Consider the following 11,755-nt stretch of genomic DNA (forward strand, 5'->3'; position numbering starts at 1 on the left):
CTCAGGAAGCTCTGAGAACTGTTCTGCCCATTAGAAATCAAGGCACAATTTATATAAGTTTTTTGAGACAGAGAGCTGTACGTCAAATGACGTATTACAGACAGATTACATAATCCAGATCTAAGCGCCCTCATGGTGGGTCACATGACTCCCTACAAGATCAAGAAGGAATGTTACCTTTTAAGGAGTTGTCTTGTTGGTGCTACGAGAGGTTGAGCAGGTATTCCGGCCCTGCCAATGGGGGAGGTTTAGTTGATGCATAATGCGGATACACAGTGCATAGTGGGTGGGAGAGAGGAGATCAAAGGGCAGAGAAGATTTTTTGTTTAAATGTCTTGTCATAAAAATATGACTTTTAGGGCTTCCCTGGTGGCGCAGTGGTTGAGAGTCCGCCTGCCGATGCAGGGGATGCGGGTTTGTGCCCCGGTCCGGGAAGATCCCACATGCCGTGAAGCGGCTGGGCCCATAAGCCATGGCCGCTGAGCCTGCGCATCCGGAGCCTGTGCTCCGCAACGGGAGAGGCCACAACAGTGAGAGGCCCGCGTACGGCAAAAAAAATATATGACTTTTATTTCACACTAGCAATGGGAATTCCACTCCAAGTTCCAATCAATCAAGATTTTCTAAGCTTATGTACCATGGAAATTTACAAGAGGATCAAAAAGTGTGCAGCATGGAAGGATCCTTGAGGAGCCCACGGTCTGGCTTGGGGAGATACCATTCATACACTCAGAATAGTAAAGATGAACACAAGACTGTGTAGACAACAATCCAGGCAAGTGATGCAGCCATGAGGCCCACAGGACATCAGAGGTAGAAAGGGTCAGTCACCCTTGTAGAGGTTTGAGTAGGGCAAGGAAAGTCTCTACCCCACCGACGCCAGATATGCGGCAAGTTCAGTACCAAAGTAAGCTCTTAAGTTGCAGACATTAGCCTCTTGAGCAGCTGTGCTGGTCCTCTGAGGTCTCTACCTCCTGCAGGCTCTGTGCCACAAATCTGGAACTCACTCACATGTGCACAGCTGTATAGGGGTCTTCATTGTCTCTGTGGGTGCCTGGGCTTAAAAAGTGCCTGGCACTTAGTAAAGGCACAGTAAATGTCAGCTACTTTTCTTTGTAGTTTTTAAATGTTTATTTTTTTTTAATTCTCTTATAGATTTGCCCAATACTAACCAGATATTAGGCCACGCTTCTTGCACTGGAGTCAGCCATTAGCAGTCACTTTGAGGGAAGTCAGGAACACAAACTGGCAAACAACTTTCTAGGACTGCCTTTGGAAGAAAACAGAGCCCCAAGAAAACAGACTCCTCATTCACTTACTTCGGAGCTGAGAGGACGTCAGAAGCAGGGTAAGTGAGAGGTTTCAATAAAAGAAGATAAGGGTGTGGACGACTTCAAAGGGAAAAGGGAGAACAGAATGTAGAAATTAAACTTCACTTAACATTGTGCGTACACTTTATGTAACGTTGTGTGCGCATAAGGTCCACAATAATTAGTAAACCGTAACTGCTCAGTGAGTCACCCGCCTCAGGTCTCACAGGAATTTGGCTTTAGGCAGTTCAGGGTCTAAGCAATTTAGTGTGGACTCTACTGCCCTCTTCTGGAAAGAATGGGAAATTGACCATTATTCTTTTTTTTTTTTGAATAAATTTATTTATTTATTGGCTGCGTTGGGGCTTCGTTGCTGCACACGGGCTTTCTCTAGTTGCGGCGAGCGGGGGCTACTATTCCTTGTGGTGCGCGGGCTTCTCATTGCAGTGGCTTCTCTTGCTGCAGAGCACGGGCTATAGGAGCGAGGGCTTCAGTAGTTGTGGCTTACGGGCTCTAGAGTGCAGGCTCAGTCGTTGTGGCGCACGGGCTTAGTTGCTCCGTGGCACGTGCGATCTTCCCGGACCAGGGATCGAACCCGTGTCCCCTGCATTGGCAGGCAGATTCTTAACCACTGAGTCACCAGAGAAGTCCCGACCATTACTCTTGATGGTGTGAGTCGGTCAAAAATACTGGAAACCTGAGGCCACTTTCACTGTGGAAATTGAGACAGAATTTGGTAGGTGTCTCGGGAGGGAGGAGAAGCAGGGTGGCAGCAAATAAAGGTGATGTACTATATTTCTCAAAATATGCAGAAAAGTTTCTACAGCCCATTCCAACTTTAGTAATAATTCACTGCTGCGAAAAAGCACCCTATATTAAGTTTTGTTCATGAGCAAAAGGTGTTTGTTGAGATATTAGTTTCTGGAGGAAAAAGCTCAGACTTTGGAAGCAGACCAACATGAATTTAAATCTGGACTCTGCTGCTTGCTCTGTGAGAAAGTGACTATGTGAGCTCAAGCTGATTATTTAACCTCTCAGCCTCAGTTTTTTCCACATAAAATGGGGACAGTAATGCCTAACCCAGGAAGATGAAGTGAGATGCCATATTTGAAAGGTCCAATATGTCATAAATTTCCCTTCAAGAAATTTACTTGAAGGGGGAGGGGCAAGATAGGGGTAAAAGATTAAGAGATACACACTACTATGTATAAAATAAATAAGCAACAAGGATATATTGTACAGCACAGGGAAATATAGTTACTGTTTTGTAATAAGCTTAAATGGAGTATAATCTGTAAAAATATTGAATCACCATGTTGTACACCTAAAACTAATATAATATTGTAAATCAATTATACTTCAATTAAGAAAAGAAACAAAAGGAAATTTATTTGAAGAAAATGATAAAATCATAATGAGAAAAATAAAGAGAAATCGGAGTAAATGGAGAAATACATATGCAGTTCAAGAACAGACAAAAACAATTGATGGGAATAGAAGTCAGGATAGTATTTACCTTTGGACGGAGGGTCGGTATTGGTTGAAGAGGGACAGCCTTCTGGGGCGATGGAAGTGTTCTATATTTTTATCTGAGTGTCAGTTACACACACATACATAAATTTATCCAGCATAGGAGAGGGTGTGGAAAAAAAGGAACCCTCCTACACTGTTGGTGGGAATGTAAATTGGTACAACCACTATGGAAAACAGTATGGAGCTTCCTCAAAAAACTAAAAACAGAGTAAACATATGATCCTGCAGTCCCACTCCTGGGCATATATCCGGACAAAACTATAATTCAAAAAGATACACACACCCCAATGTTCATAGCAGCACTATTTACAATAGCTAAGACATGGAAGCAACCTAAGTATCCATCAACAGATGAATGGATAGAGAAGATGTGGTGTATACACACACACACACACACACACACACACACACACACACACACAATGGAATGTTACTCAGCCATAAGAATGAAATAATGCCATTTGCAGCAGCATGGATGGACCTAGAGGTTATCATAGTAAGTGAAGTAAGTCAGACAGAGAAAGACAAATACCATATGATATTACTTATATGTAGTATCTAAAATATGACACAAATGAACTTATCTACAAAACAGAAACAAATTCACAGGCATAGAGAACAGACTTGTGGTTCCCAAGAGGGAGGAGAGGTCGGGGAGAGATGGATTGTGAGTTTGGAATTAGCAGATACAAACTATTATATACAGAATGGATGGACAACAAGGTCCTACTGTATAGCACAGGGGACTATATCCATTATCCTGTAATAAACCATAATGGAAAATAATATGTGTATATATATGTATAACTGAATCACTTTGCTGTACAACAGAAACTAAAACAACATTGTAAATCAACTCTTATACTTCAGTAAAAACTAAATTTAAAAAACAAATAAATAAAATGAAAAGCTCTCAGAATAAATAAATAAATAAATAAATAAATTTATCCAGCATGCCCTTATTAGTACATGGCCAGGCCACTCGAGATAGCTGTTCTCTTGCTCTCTATACATCCCCTACTTGACCAGTGCCTACTTCACCTATACCCTACTAACATAACTGAACTTCCTACATACTTGTTCCAGGCCCCAGCTAGTGATTGTTCTTATCAAATAGGTGGTGAGGGCCCTGCCCTTCTGCTGGTTTCCCTGGTAACTGATGAGCCAACCTGACATTAATTCCCCCCATAACTGGTAATCTCCCTCTCCCTCTGGTGGTGAAGACTGTCGTCATATCCTACCCGCCGTCCCCTGCACACGGTGGGGTGTGCAGGATCTTGCTCCAAGACCTTGCTTCAGATATGTAAACTCCCCCATCCATTAAACCACCTCTGTTGCTGACTCCGGGCTCTTTCTTTGGTCCTAAAGCTGGGCAAGAGCAGGCCTTGTAGGCCTGCAGGGAGCAGCCTAACAGTACACTTTACTTTATATGTAACATACATAATTTTTAAAAAGGAGGGAGGAGGGGGAGGAAGAGGAAGTGGGGGAGAAGAAGTAGGAGAAGGAGAAGAAAAGAGAAAAAAAGAATGGAAAGGAAAAGGAAACAATCACTAAGAAAACTGCAATGGTGGGTGGCGGAAATCAGAACTCCACTCAAGATAGTGATCTGAGCATTTTTAACTCTGCCCCACCCCACCCCTCCTAAGGGCCCATTAAATGGCTTGTGTCAGTCCTGGAACCTATGGGAAGAGACATCCACATGCAGAGACTACGAGGAATTTCTGCTGGTACTGACGTAAGGAGATAGAGCAGAGGTAGACTAACCTGTGATTCAACCAGGTGAAAGGAAAGCCTGGGGGGAGTGGATATAAGTGATTTCCATAAGAAACCCCTTGGCTCAGAGTGTCAGTGGCTGGAGGCCAAGATGGACCAAGGGGCAGCCAGAGTAGAGTTGGATGTGTAAGATCTGCGGCTACCATAATTTCTGGCAAGTGCTCTGGATGCAGGGGTCAACACAGAGTGGTGACACCCCCACATCATTCACCCACAGCCTTGCATGCCAGGCATATTATGCATGCCAAAAACAAGTTCAGCCATGGTTCTGCCTCAGTTAATTGCTAACAGGAAGAGTCAGGACAATTCCAGAAATAAAGGACTTAATTTCAGACTACTCCAGCAAATACGAAAAATAAATGCAGGCACACAGACCAAACTGTTCCAAACCTGTCTCAACTCTGGCTCTTTTCAATGTCTTTACAAGCAAATATAAACTATGAGTAATTTTCCCCCCTATCTTTCTTTAAAGGAGCTGGAAAGATGTTTAATTCATATAAGCTCCTATAGCTACCCTATGAAAGGATTCAGAAGGAAAGATTTGGGAAAAGTAGTTGATACTACATGAGATAGCAAGAATTTTTTGGAAACTGTTAAGATGAAAATGTTGGATAAATACAGAGGGCAAAAAGGCACACAAAAAGATGCTCAACATCACTAATCATCAGAGAAATGCAAATCAAAATCATGAGAGATCACCTCACACCTGTCATATGGCTAACATCAAAAGACCACAAGTGTTGGCAAAGATGTGGAGAAAAAGGAACCCTCCTACACTCTTGGTGGGAATGTAAATTGGTACAGCCGCTACGGAAAACAGTATGGAAGTTCCTTAAAAAACTAAAAATAGAACTACCATGTGATCCAGCAGTTCCACTCCTAGGATATCTAAAGGAAAGGAAAACCCTAATTGGAAAAAATACGTGCACCTCAATGTTCATAGCAGCATTATTTACAATAGCCAAGATATGAAAGCAACCTAAATGCCCATCAACAGATGAATGGATAAAGAAGATGTGGCACATATATACAATGGAATACTCCTCAGTCACAAAAAAAAAAAAAAAAAAATTTTGCCGTTTGCAATAACATGGATAGACCTGGAGGGTATTATGCTAAGTGAAGTAAGTCAGACAGAGAAAGACAAATACTGTATGTTATCACTTATATATGAACTCTAAAAAAGAGAAAGACAAATACTGTGTGTTATCACTTATATGTGAACTCTAAAAAATAAAACAAATTAGTGAATATAACAAAAAAGAGACAGACTCACAGATATAGAGAACAAACTAGTGGTTACCAGTGGGGAGAGGGAAGGGAGGAGGGTCAATATAGAGGGAGAGGATTAAGAGGTACAAACTACTATGTATAAAACAAATAAGCTAAACTGTGTACAACACAGGGAATACAGCCAATATTTTATAATAATTATAAGTGGAGTGCAATCTATAAAAATTTTGAATCACTATGTTGTTACACCTGAAACTAATATAATACTGTAAATCTACTGTAACTCAATTAAAAAGAAAGCTCAGTTAATGCTGGCAGATACCACTTTACCCAAGTGATCAAGGTTAAAATTACCAATAATAAGAGATATCACATATTCCCTGATGTGATGCATTGGGAAGAGCACAGGGGAACCATATCCTAGTATCTTTTCGAATTATGGTTTTCTCCAGATATAGGCCCAGGATTGGGGTTGTGATGATATGCTATGCTCAGATATTAGTAGTCAGAGAGGCTTTATCTATCTGTTGGAGGACTTGAGAAGAATGAGAGCAATCTGTAAAACTAAGCAAGCAAAGTAGCCATTATCAACTGTAGGAAAAACAAAACGTTGTAGAAAAAAGGAATGAAATCAGAATACCATCCTTGGTTCAGCAGCGAGTAATGCTAATTTGATCATAAAATGAAAACACTTCTTATTAATTTAATATATTGTGAGGTTAGAGGGCAAGGAAGGAGTATGTTTTGGTAAAAATACCAAATCCCCGGGCTTCCCTGGTGGCGCAGTGGTTGAGAGTCCGCCTGCTGATGCAGGGGACACGGGTTCGTGCCCCGGACCAGGAAGATCCTACATGCCACGGAGCGGCTGGGACCGTGAGCCATGGCCTCTGAGCCTGCGCGTCCGGAGCCTGTGCTCCGCAATGGGAGAGGCCACAACAGTGAGAGGCCCGCGTACAGCAAAAAAAAAACCAAAAAAACAAATCCCCATCTACCATTAAAAGAAGAAAGTAGATGACATCAAAAGATTAAATCAAGAAAGAGCTGAGTAAGTAGGTTTCTTAAACATAAAAATAGACAGATAGATAGATAGATAAAATAGATAAAAATTTGAAAGTGGGGGATAGGATTCAGGGGTGAAGGATGAAGCAAAAGACTGCTGCTTTTTTCTCATACACCAGAGGAATTATTTGTTTTTTTTAACTATCTGATTTTATAACTTACTACACAGTTACATTAATCAAGACAGTGAGATTCTGGCATAAGGACTGACAAATAAATTAATGGAATAGAATTAGGAGTTCAGAAATAAATCCTTACATTTATAGTCAGCTGGCTTTCCAAAACAGTGCTGGGAAAATTCAATGGGAAAATGATAGTCTTTTCAATAAATTGTGCTCAGACAACTGAATATCCACACGTAAAACAATGAAGTAGGACCCCTACCTCACACCACATACAGAAATTAACTCAAAATAGATCAAAGATCTAAATATAAGAGATAAACCTAAAAACTCTTAGAAGAAAACATAGGTATAAATCTTCATGACCATGGCGTAGACAATGGTTTCTTAGCTATGATGACAAAGCACAAGCAACAAATTAAAAATAGATACATGGATTTCAAAATTACAAGCATTTGTGCTCCAAAGGATACCATCAAGAGAGTGAAAAGACAACCCACAGAAAGGTAGAAAATATTTGCAAATCATATATCGGATAAGGAATTTGTATGTAGACTGTGTTCCATTCTAGTGTATGACCTTAGGAAACTCACTTTCCTTTGTTGGACCTCAGTTTCCTCTTCTGTAAGATAAGAGAGTTGGACTAACTGATAACAGAAAGTAGCACTTGGATAGGACTTTGTGATTTATAAAGCGTATTCTTATTTCATTTATTATTATCTCATTTAGTCTTCATCACAACCCTGTTACTAAAGTATTGCTATTTTCTCCACTTTACAAATAAGGACGTTTTCATTGCCACATTGCCTATATGTAGAGGAGTTCTGCCACCTGCTTTGCTCTGTAATACTGCTGCCCTGTGCCCAGATCCCTGATACCCCGTGATTCCATGGTAGAACTAAGGTGAGCACCTGGCCACCTGCACATTGTCATGTTACTATATTGCACTACACCTGTACACACAGAGCTTCTTGCTTTCCTATGAAGATTTGCTCAACAACCAGTTGTGGCATCCACCCTGTCTGGCTGCCCCTCAGCACACCCAGGACCCTGCAATTCTCCCTTTATGAATAGCTGTCAGTTACTGGCCTGGGCTACGAGTCTGAGTAAGCAAAACAAGCAAGATTCGGCCAAACAACCTCAGTTTCCTCCCCTGTGACTTCAGGAGACTGTATGCTGACTCAGTTTGGAGGACAAATGCAAACAGACCTTGATCAGGCCTCTTGCCTCTGCTTACACTGTACTCTTCACCCTCCAGCAGAAGAAGAACACGGAGGAAAAAGGGGGTGGGGGAGGAGGACAAGGAGGGAAAAAAGGAGAAGGAGGCAGAAGAAGGTGCATATTTTATTTCCAATAACTTCCTGAATACAGGAAATCAAGCCTCAAGTCACATTTGTATTTCTGAGGTGCGCTGGAGCACTGTCTGGATGTCTCATCTTTGCCTTAGGCTCTTCACACAGGCCCTGCCCCTGGAACTTACTGAAGGTGGCCCCAAAATAAGCCAGCGGCAGGATGGAACCACAGAAAGCCAGATCTGATCTACAGGGGGTGGGTGATGCTAAAGCCCAGAGGTGTGAAATGACCTGCTCCGGGACACAGCAGCTGGTCAGTGGCAGAGCTAGACTAGGATTAGTTCTGTTTACTCTTTTTTTTTTTTTTTTTGCGGTACACGGGCCTCTCACTGCCGTGGCCTCTCCCGTTGCGGAGCACAGGCTCCGGACGCGCAGGCTCAGCGGCCGTGGCTCATGGGTCCAGCCACTCCGCGGCATGTGGGATCTTCCCGGACCGGGGCACGAACCCGTGTCCCCTGCATCGGCTGGCAGACTCCCAACCACTGCGCCACCAGGGAAGCCCAGTTCTGTTTACTCTTGATTTGGTCCTCCTTTTATCACCTTATGACCTCAGCATTTCTCCTTCACAGCAAGGGGGGAGAGTGCTGTGTGCCAAAGCCACCTTGTTCCAATCCTCCCTTGCTCCAGAGAAAGTTTTTCTGCCTTAGACAAGATTGTAGGGGTGCACTCAGCAGGACTAAGTTGTGTGCCACAGCGACCTTGGTGCATCACCCATGAAGCTCAGTCCACAGGTAGAGGACAAACAGGTATTAGAGATGACAAAGATAGACTCAGCCGCATCACATCCAGGGCCACCCAGGCATGCTGTGTGGACTACATTGCCCTTTCTTCATGTCAACCTCAGAGGACAGACTTACACAAGCATTACAGAGCTGCCTCCAGGTATAGGGCCGAATATTCTTAGAAAACTTATTTTATTTCAGTTTGGGCTGTATCTTGGAGTAATGATACTCCATAAGTAAGACAACACAGTGGGAGATAATATTCCCTAATACCGACTCTTGCCTTAGCTCTGTAGTGCTTTTGGAGTAGCCCTTTGTGGAAGTGTTCTGAGATTTGGTGCTGACACCAAGACGGGGCCTTTCTTAAAGGTTTTAGCTACTTTCTTCACATCCCCTTGGGTTTGGGTCCCTCCCTATAAGAAATGTCCTGTCTCTCTCCACACCACTCTCCCTGCCAGCCATTTATCATCTCATGTGCTCCCTCTGCATTTTCTCCAACTCCACAGTTGCCTGTGGTAACTGCCTGTGCCTTGTGGTACTCTGCCTTGCACCCCAGGTTTTGTACTTTGGAAATAAAATGTCTTCTGGTTTGTTTCCAACACTCTGAGAATTCCCAGTATTTTTCTGGCCTACTGAGCACAATAGCTCATGAGTTCCACTGTCTCCTTTGTTGCATCTCATTGGTAGTTAGGGGCCTCTCACCCTATAAATGTTTATAGTCTCTGCAGCTCCTCCCTTTCATAAGGGGAAAATACACATCTTCAGCCATCCACAGTAGAGGCCATCTGATTCTTTCTGCCACTTTTACAAAAAAAAAACCCAAAACCAGTAAATAAAACCAAAACCAAAACACAAAAATCCCAAAAAACAAACAAAAACAGAAACAAAAAAAACACTGGTGGCTCATTTTTGCTGGGCTGGTATTTTCATTTTTAGAAGACCTTAGGGTCACCTGTGAATGCGTGAAGTTTACTATGAATTCTTTATCTTCTGTAAAACCATTGATAAAGACTAATTCATTTTCTATTTTTATGATATTCTCTTTTTTAATAATCTTCTATATATAGGCTACGTTTATGACCTATTTCTGACCTATCATAAAAAAATGGGTCCTGACTTACTTTGTAGTGTTTGGTGTTGACTCTTATCAACAGTATTTTGAAAGGCTGAATAAATTATATACATTGTTTCTCCTTAAATATATGTTTTAAATTGCTCAACATTTACTAACAAGTTAAAGATGAATTACTCCTTTAAAAATTCTTCCTACTTTTTTTTAATGTGCAAACAATTTCTGTAACAAGCCCATCCTTTAATTATAAACTGTCCTCCATGTGGATGTGAAAATCAAAGCAGCACTGTTGTTGGTGCCCCTGACCCCTCCACACCCTACTGTATCCCACTCCCACCTTGTACAGGAGTCACAGTGGACATGTATTCAATATAAAATTTGTAGTCACAGCTCACATATTTTGACAAATTATTTCCCAGTTTTATCTTTGAGCTCCTTCAAAATCTGAGACAATACCATCCTGACTAAATGATATAAATACATCGGGTTTTGCAAATCAGGTAAGTCTAGTTAATGCCAACCCCCTAAAAACACACCCATAAATCAGATATCCATTGTCCAAGTGGTAAGAATTCATTGAGGCTAAGGTTGAATGTGTTCTGATGATTCAGGACTTGCACCGAACCCACCAAACTTGCAGAGGAGTGCACTAATCAGACCCAGGCACCATTCCAGAGTAAAGTCTGAACACCCCGATCTAATATCCAGGAGCCCCAAGTCTGTGCCTGTGGGTCTTTCCATTCCTGCCTCTGCCTCCATCTCCACCATTATTCCCCACCCAGACCATGAGCAACCCTGCGTCTTTACACTTGAACACAAGTGTATATACAAACTTGCAGTATTGATCGTTTTTATTCAATGTATATCCAGTTTGCTCAGATAGATGGAAGACTACCTAAGGGTAGGTGCCGTGTCTCCCATATCTTGGAAACCCCATCTCTTAGTAATTATTTCAAAAAGGTAGGAAAATGTCAAAATATTTATAGTACCTACTGTATTTGCCCACACACTCTCTTTTGCTGTAAAAGAGCATCCAGTGTGCCATGTCTGAATCAGGGATCAATTTACTCATTAGCAAATGTGGACAATGCCTCATTAGAATCTTTGTGTTAGGAAACCCCAGTTGGAAGGGATTCCAGCACAGTTGCTTCACCCTTGTTCCCATGAAATCTTAGAGTTCATAGACTGTGTTTTCTGTCCTCCTACCTTTATTTCTAAGAATCTAAGAAATCTAAGGAAAGGGAGACAAAACCCACAGGGGACATCATGAGAAAGTCAGTAACTCAAGCATAAGAGAAGCAGGCTCTTTTCCTTTCCATTTAGTAATGAGGAAAGTAGGAGACCTCCTTCCACTGAGGGCAGACTCACTTCAGCAGCTGTAGGTTTGGCCACAGAGAAAACACATTTCCCAAACTGGCAATGTGGCAGCAATACAAGGTTGAGGACGCTTCCTCAACTCATCTGGGAAAAGTGAGGGAGGACCATGTTGAGGAACAGAAGACAACACTCTTATAGTCTGTTGGGAAGGTACCAGAGAAAATCAGATAACAGATGAAATGAGTCTTGGCAGCCACCCCAC

This window comes from Mesoplodon bidens, assembly GCF_964165515.1.
Source record: "Mesoplodon bidens genome assembly, chromosome: 6".
Taxonomy (NCBI): Eukaryota; Metazoa; Chordata; class Mammalia; order Artiodactyla; family Ziphiidae; genus Mesoplodon; species Mesoplodon bidens.